At 42.9% G+C, this 7983-nt stretch overlaps 1 protein-coding gene across 3 annotated transcripts in view; it reads right to left on the bottom strand.

Moving 5' to 3' along the window:
* Positions 1 to 1515: 1515 nt before the first annotated feature.
* Positions 1516 to 7983, bottom strand: part of BSN (bassoon presynaptic cytomatrix protein) — a 344713-nt gene continuing 338245 nt past the window's right edge. Inside the window, exons 12-13 of one of the 3 annotated variants that reach the window (XR_013541777.1) lie at positions 6853 to 6916; positions 1516 to 6408 (exon numbers count right to left, since the gene is read on the bottom strand). The gene's annotated coding sequence lies outside the window, so the exon portion shown is untranslated. Of the gene's footprint in view, positions 6409 to 6852; positions 6917 to 7858 lie in introns of those variants that run through there. The other 2 variants (XR_013541776.1, XM_078385504.1) reach the window with 2 other exon arrangements.

Consider the following 7983-nt stretch of genomic DNA (forward strand, 5'->3'; position numbering starts at 1 on the left):
TGTTTCAGGTGATCTCAACTGGCCTCTCTACCAGGAGGCACAGTAGGGATTTGAATGTCTGACCCCATTGGCTCAGCAGCCATGCACTCCAATCCAGTGGCCCAAATACACTTTCTACTGAGTGAAAATTTCCACAGTCTGTCTTAAAACACTTTGCCCCAAAGACTAATAGCAAACCTTGTCATTCTTTTCTGGTTCTACAGGGTAATGTGATTCATGATTTAAAATTAAGTCTAGGCATAGGAAATCTGGGCTTTTGTCATTTGCAAAATGACAAAATGACAGTTCATTTGCAAAGCATGTAAAAGGTTTCCATTTCAGTCCCTGACATCTTCAGATAAAACAATTTCAAGCCACAGTGCTGAGAAATAACTTTACCCGTGGCACTGATGGGCTATAGCACTCCAAATGGACATTGGGCTAATGACCTCACAGTGAAAATTAGGTTCATGTATTCATAAGTAAAGTGGTGTAGCAAGAAATGTTGATATAAAGGAAGCACAAAGCTGCACACAACTGTAACCAGTTTGGGCCACTGACCCTTTCTCTCACATATGGGAAGACTTAGGTCTCTCATATGTCTCTCATAAGGTGGGAAATAAATCCTTGATCTCTAGTTGGAGCAACTGGATCTCTTGCTGGATAAACGTATAGAGTAGGATTTTGAGACATTCTGTGCACCTTCCTGTGGCACTTAAGCTCTTTCTGATGATGGTATAGTGCAATGAAAACAGATTGGATTGTCTTGTTGATGGCTGTTGTGCAAACAATCTTTGCACATAAAGCTCACTTTTTAGGACTTCAGAATGAGACAGGCAACTAATGCAACAATATTCAACTTTGCCTTAGTTTTCCCTAAGGTAGCAAAGCTGTGTTCAGGTGGCATCACTTCAGGCTGCACATGCTGACTCTTAATGGAATGGCCTCACATCCCCAAAAATATCTCCTACATAGGGTTCCATGTCCAAGGAATTTTGGGGTATTTGGAAGTATTCAACCACATAAGCCTGCCCTCCCTCAGAGCTAGGAAATTTATAATTTTTGGACTACAGCTCCCAGAATTACTGAGCGAGCAAGGCCATGCTGTCTGGGGAGAGTAGGAGGATTGGAAGCTGTATTTTACTAAGTGAGACAATCGGTCCAACCAGTCCAGTACTGTCAATACTTGACTGGCAACAGATTTCCAGGGTTTCAGGCAGATGTTTTTCCAGTCCCATGGAAGATGCTGGGTATTGAAACAGGGGCCTTCAGCATGTGAAGCCTGTGCTCTCTCACCTAGCTCAATCACCTCAGTTGTGGGAACTGCAGTCTAAAGAAGTCTTCTAAGTTCTGTCCCTATTGCAACTTTGTCAGCTGGGGCACAGAGTTGTCTCTAAGTGGTTGATAGGGAGGGCACAGAAGCAGGTGTTGATCTATCGCAAATGGATTCTCAAAAGTCTTGCTTGCCACAGAAAAAATACATCTCAACTTCAGATGTCTTCAATAGGTAGGGACTAAGCCAGAATAACTCAGGAATCATATCAAGTCCTTTTATTCTGTTTTCCACAGAAATACCTTGTAGGGCAACTTGCCATACGGAATCACAATACATGAGGTGGTACACTAAAATACTACAAGTTCTCACAGAGCACAGCAGGACACACACATCATTTACAATGTTCAGATAAAGGATTTAGGTCATTGCACTTACAACTGTAAACTTCTTTTGTTTGATGGGTTGTTTGTTTATACAGAACCTCTCCCACCTCCAAAGTAATAATAAAAAAAAGAAAGAAAGAAAGAGAACTCAAGATACATGGAAGGCAGGAGGAGAGTGTGGAAAGTGTGTTGTGTGACAGCCACAATAACTCTACAAGACACTGCTATGCTTCGCAAGAAAAGGAACAGTCCAGGGGGGCCAGTCACAAAACACCAGGCTTTCTTAGTTGATTTTTTTTGTACACAAAAGCAACAGTTGGCAGGTGTGCTGGTCATTTAGATGGAGCCCCACAAAAGGGACTTGTGAATTGATTGTTTTCTTTTCTGTTTTTTTTTTCATAACGTATGAGATTTTTTAAATTTAATTTTTTTTACACACTGTACATATATTTACAATGGAGGGGGTGAAGGGAGGTTGTAGCAGCCACTGTTGAGAAAACCTGTAGGGGACACAAATTCAACCTAGAGCCCTGAAGAAGCATCCTCAGATTATGCACTTGTTATTGTTGGGACTCCATGTGGTTTAGGAAGCAAATGAATGGGGAGAGCTGCAGCCACCACCACTAAATGCTTTGTTCACCTCCACATGGAAGCAGATCCACATTTCAGAGCACAAAGAGAAGGAGATGGGAGCCTCTCAACATGCCATTCCAGCTGAAGCAGCTGCCAAGAAACTATACCTGCCATATAAACCTTCCACACTGGATGCAGTTCCATTAGGAGTAGTTTTTCTTCCTTCCTTTCCTGTTCAGAATTTTTAACAATCTATTCTTTGCCAGAAAAGTCCATGCACTCAATTGATGATGTGGAGGCTGTGAGCCTAGTGTGAATGAAGATTATTATGCACATAGAGCAAGTGGTAAAAGTGGGTTGTTGATGATAGGTAACTTGCCACTTAAGTGGACAAGGTGTTTTCTTACCCATGGAAAATATCACTGAGTTGACATGCTCTGGCCTCCATGTTTTGCTCCAACGAGGCTGTATAATGAAGTGCTCTCAGGCTTCCTAATTAGGTTATTCAGTGGCGATTATGCTTTTCCTAGGCACGCACTCAGTTTAACAGCACAGGGAGTCTACTTAGAGACAACTCTCGAGTTCAAAAGTGTAACCTTTGTCTTCCTCTCTTCCCTGATCATCCAAGGCTTATACCAACTGCTGTGTCAAATGACACTGTTATTTCAATGAAAGGTTTCATGCTGGTGAAATACAGTGGAGAGGCTACTCTAAGAAATGGCATAAAAATCAAGAACTTCCCTATCTTGTCCACCTGCCTCTTGTAGAAAAGATTAGATTAAGGCTTATGGGTGTTCATACTTTATGGTCGCTCAGATTACCAGAGCAGGAAGGGGAGGCTGTGGCAAAGGTTATGTAGGCAGTGTGTCTATCTTGACTGAGAAGCTGTTTTCAGCAGCCACCAACAGACTTCCTATTTGCACTTTTACATGTGCCACCCAAGGCTGTGTCTGCACTGGAATGAGTCAGAGACTGAGTGTGCTTGTATCATCTCTGCAGTCCAAGTAGCACATGGGCTTCAGTACACCCAGGGCTCCCTTCTCAGTCCATGCAGCTCATGGAGATAACTGTGATGTTATTTAGGCAGACACTTGCTTTTGTTGCCTAGGTGTCAAAGTTAAAAAAAAAAAACAACAACTACCTGCTTTTCCCACAGGCACAATAAAGCGACATATGCATGAGCAGGCCAGTCACTGCTTCCCAGACACGAAGTGTGTGCCCTGAGCCTTTGGTGCCAATGGAAAGCCATATTGTTTTATGCTTCATTTTGCATACTAGCTGATAAACTGAATCTAACACTCAAGCTTAAATATTACACAACCCTGGATTCCACGAAGCTGTGTCATAGGTCTTTCTTTTTAGGGTATTTCAAAAATGTTAAATGCACACTGAAAATGTTAAGTGTGAATGCTAGATAGCAAGCCACGATTAACCAGAGCTCTTTCTTGGGTATAGTGGTTTGCCACCGCATCATGTTGTGAAATGGCCCATGCATTCATCTGACAGATTCTCCTTTAAAAACTGAACTTTATTTTGGTCTCTGTGGAAGCAAAAGTCTCCAAGGGTTTTCAATATATGCCAGTGATGATCCACCCAAACTTTATGTCATTGTTAACCAGGACTCTGCAGCTTCTCTTGATGCACCAGTGCCATTATGATGTAGACAGTGGGCATGGAGCATCTTAGCCAAGTGCAAGAATCAAAAGGAGAAATGGTTCTTTGAATCTATATTCTACCTCAAAAGTCTTCCACATTTTCAAGAACTCATTATTTAACAGAGACATTGGATGCTTGCCCTTTCCTTCCCTCCCCTTTCAATGTAAAAAGGTATGCAGATTTATTCTAATTTTTGTGGTACACTCTACATCTATCAGTCCAGCATGCAGGGCACATCCCAAGTGCTACCACTGTACCAGCAGTATGAGTACAGTGACTGTGGATGTGGCTGTTCCCTATTCTGGAATCTATAGCTTCTGAAATTGTACTTCTCAGTGGCTCTCAGCCTCCAAGCTGGGGGACAGTAGTCAGGAGTTCTTTACTCATTAACACTGCATCAAGTGGGGAAAGAAACCAATTCCTGCCGGACCTCAATTTTTGAATTAGGATGTATTTTTGTACTAACTGATGCAGAGCTGTTCAAATGGCCATTACAGCATTTGTTAGTGTGTTCCATTCTTTTCTCAGAGCACCTTCCCAATCTGTCGTGCTCTCATGTCAAAATAGAATTTGGTTTAAAATTTTGAACAGGAGGAATGCGCTTCAGGTCTAGGCAAAGCCTAGGATCCCCTAGAAGTGGAAACTAATGGCTACTGCAGGGGAAGATGTGGCAAAGATTGGAGAGTTAATGTACTTCAGTGGAGAACATCTGGTGTTAGCATTCTGCAGGATAATTTCATATCATGGTTTCACTGACAGGCCTTCAATAACAAGTGCATAAATCTGCTTATGGCATTCAATAGAGAAGATGAACCAACTGGAGAAAAAAAAATAATCCCAAGCAAAGAACGGCAAGCATTCTAAGTAGATGAAACCGTGCAGAGAAGTAGCAAGTCATGCTCTACAACAGACAGAGACAGTCACCGGCTCTATGGCTACCCTTTGGCAAAAAGTGTCCCTCGAATGGGTCAAGCATGCCACTAATTGAAAACTTCATACACACAGGTGTTCGATATAAAGATATCTATCCAGTTTCTCAATAGCACATTTGCAATTAAATCCTTATACATAACATTAAACTTATTAAATATTAACAGTTGTTCTTTAAAATTTGTTATTTCATTGCATAGAACATTAGACATGAGAATCATTTTGCTGTCACCCATGGTGAATGGAAGCTCCTATGGGTCACACCAATGGATTGTTGTTCTTGAGCATGCTCAGCGTGGACGAGAGACAGGCAGGAAACAGATAGCACAGACAAATGGGAACCAGAGCATCTGTACATTTGCTGGAGTCTTTATAGCAACAAAACAAAAACAAAAAGGAGCTGTTTCACAAGGTTTTCGTTCGACTCTCACGGATTGTAGTGCACAGAGCTCCTTACTGGCAGATTCAACGATATTCTGCTCCAGGTAGGTCCTCCATCATTCTGAGCATGCCCACTGGTAATGGCTTAAGAAGGACTTGAATTGCACAGTAGTAGGAAGGAGGGTGGCAGAGGCAAGCTCTCCTGATCTCAACACACTGGATTGTGCTCTTTATAGCCTTCTGCACTCTATTGCTTCTACCAACAAGAGCCCGTATGCTAACTCAGTACAAAGCAAAGAGGAAAATAATTGATACAAAGTTTAAAAACAAAGCAAAAGAAAAAAAGGAACCTCACACAAAAAGAAATTTAACCCCCAGTTGCTGGGTGTTGTTGATGAGGTATACACGTAAATAAAAGTGGAATGATTAAGGCTGTTTTTGAAATAAAAATAATCCCCAGGCATACATAAAACAATGCGCAACACTAACAATGGAAAGCACTGCCATTTGAATGCTTTAGAATGGCTTCAGGATGGCTTTGGGTGGCTGATAAGACATGCCTGGCCAGCGTTTGCTTCAGTCAATAGTCAGCCAGTTCGCACTGCCTTTCAGAGTCCTATGGCCTCTTATCTCAATAGTGAAACAGTGTTAGGTCCTAGTCCAAGTTCTCCTCGTCCCATGCTTTCCATTGCAGGGATGATGAGAGGGAACAAACACTGTGCAGGTGGAGGGATTGACGGGCAAACTGGAATGTGAAGGAGAATGGAGCATCTAGCTCCCAGCCCTCAACTTAAGCACGTCTTGGAAAGTGGGAAAAACCTATGAAGAGTCTAGAGATAAAATTCAGTAAGAGAGAAACTCTGTGTATAATCTCAAGAAAGGGCCATGGCTCCCAATGTTAGACCCTAGGCACAAATGGAACCACAGCCATGGGTAGTCTCTGGAGCGCCAGACATCTCCTCCAGCATCAAAGAAGTGGCCAGTCTGTGTCACAAGTTGCAACAAGCCCGTGTTCTGTAAACATCTTCTCAGACTAAGAGTCTGCCTCCAGCTTTTGGAGCTCACACAATACAAACTACAGAGTTGACAACCAGTGACTTTCTGAAACCTTTTGTGACAGGTGGCTCAAATGTCCTCAAGAGCTGCTCCCAGGATCCATAGGCAGGCATCTGTATAAACATCTCTTTCACCGTCAGTCTCATAGCCTATTGTTTTCCATGGTTTCAAAAGCTTGATGAGACAAAAAAGAAGACAGAGATACTGTATTTACAGGAACCATTCAAATAAATAAAATTTCTTGTCATATTATGGTTTGGTACCCCCTTTCCTCATCCCGTTTGGGTGTTCACCAAGAATTTCTCCTGAAAGAGTTCTGTTGTACTGTATGATTGCAACATATATCCTTTAGAAAGAGAGTAAAACAATTCCAGGCACAAGCCAGGAAAGGCCATCAGTCAAACGGCATGGCTGATCAAGTAATGAAATCAGCTGCCCCCACATACTGTGAGAGGCAATGGTTTCAGACACTGGGACTATGTGAAGATTAGGACTGAAAGAAACAGCACTTTCCCTGAGAGGCTACCTGGGCCTTCTCACCTCTTCACTTAAACTGCAAATCTGAGTCATACTGTATTTATGCACTGAGGTAGGAAGTGAAAGAAGCTCCCCACTTACCTCAGCAGGGATAAGTTCATTTTTCCCCCAAATCAAAAAGCATGCAGTCCTTTCAGTGAACTCTCTAAAATGGACAAAAAAACAGATAGAGCCATGAAAGGAGATTGTGCTGTATGGAAAAGCTTCAAGGACCCATGGGCTCGAATCAGCAAAGCAGGACAAGGCTGTTCTCTCTGCTCTTGACACAGGGCTGCTGGGGCCCTGCGGCCTTTGTAGCCCTACTCTGCCAGGGCTACAAAGGCCGCAGGGCCATGTTATCTCCTCAGTCTCTTTTTCAAGAGAAGAGCATGTCACCTAGAGACCTGCTGCCTTTTCCTGGTAGAAGTCTGCACAGCAACGGGCAAAACAGCCTCTCCTCTGAGAGCTGCTGCATTCTCTGGTTCGGGCAAAGAGAGTGGAGTGGGACTGTTGTTTATGCTCTTCGGTGCTGTTGAATCCCAGCTCCTCCTCCAAGAGCAGTCACTGTTATATATAGTATTTTACATGAAGGTTATGGAATGGGCTTTCTCAGTAAAAATATGAAACCAAGGACAAATATCTTCACTTCATGCTTCCCACAATGGCTTTTGGTATCCATTTTACATCCAATTTGCAACTCTTGGGTCTGCAGTTTAAAAATAATTATCTAACTGTAGAGCTGGAAGGGGACCCTATGGGTCATTGAGTCCAGCCCCTGTCAGGGAGGGGCAGCGGGGAATGAAATTCCCAACCTCTGCTCCACAGCCAGATACCTAAACCACTGAGCTATCCAGCAGTTCATTTACTTGCGTGTTTGGAAAGACTTGCCCTCCTGCAAACCTGATGTCATTCAGATGCTCTTGCATTCCCTAAGACAGTGGTTCTCAACCTTGGGTCCCCAGATGGCCTTGGACTACAGCTCCCAGAAGCCTTCACCACTAGCTGTGCTAGCCAAGATTTCTGAGAGTTGTAATCCAAGAACATCTGGGGACCCAAGTTTGGGAACCACTGTGCCTAAGCGAACAAAGCACTATATAAATGGGATTCGTTTTCTGGTAATTCTCTGTGATGAATATTTTAACAATTCTTCTCAGTCTCTTTGCCCTTATCTCGGGGGATCTAAGTACTTACATGCATGATTCTACTTGTTTGTTCACTCAGCAGTACTATCTT

Source organism: Pogona vitticeps, chromosome 2 (assembly GCF_051106095.1).
Source record: "Pogona vitticeps strain Pit_001003342236 chromosome 2, PviZW2.1, whole genome shotgun sequence".
Lineage (NCBI taxonomy): Eukaryota > Metazoa > Chordata > Lepidosauria > Squamata > Agamidae > Pogona > Pogona vitticeps.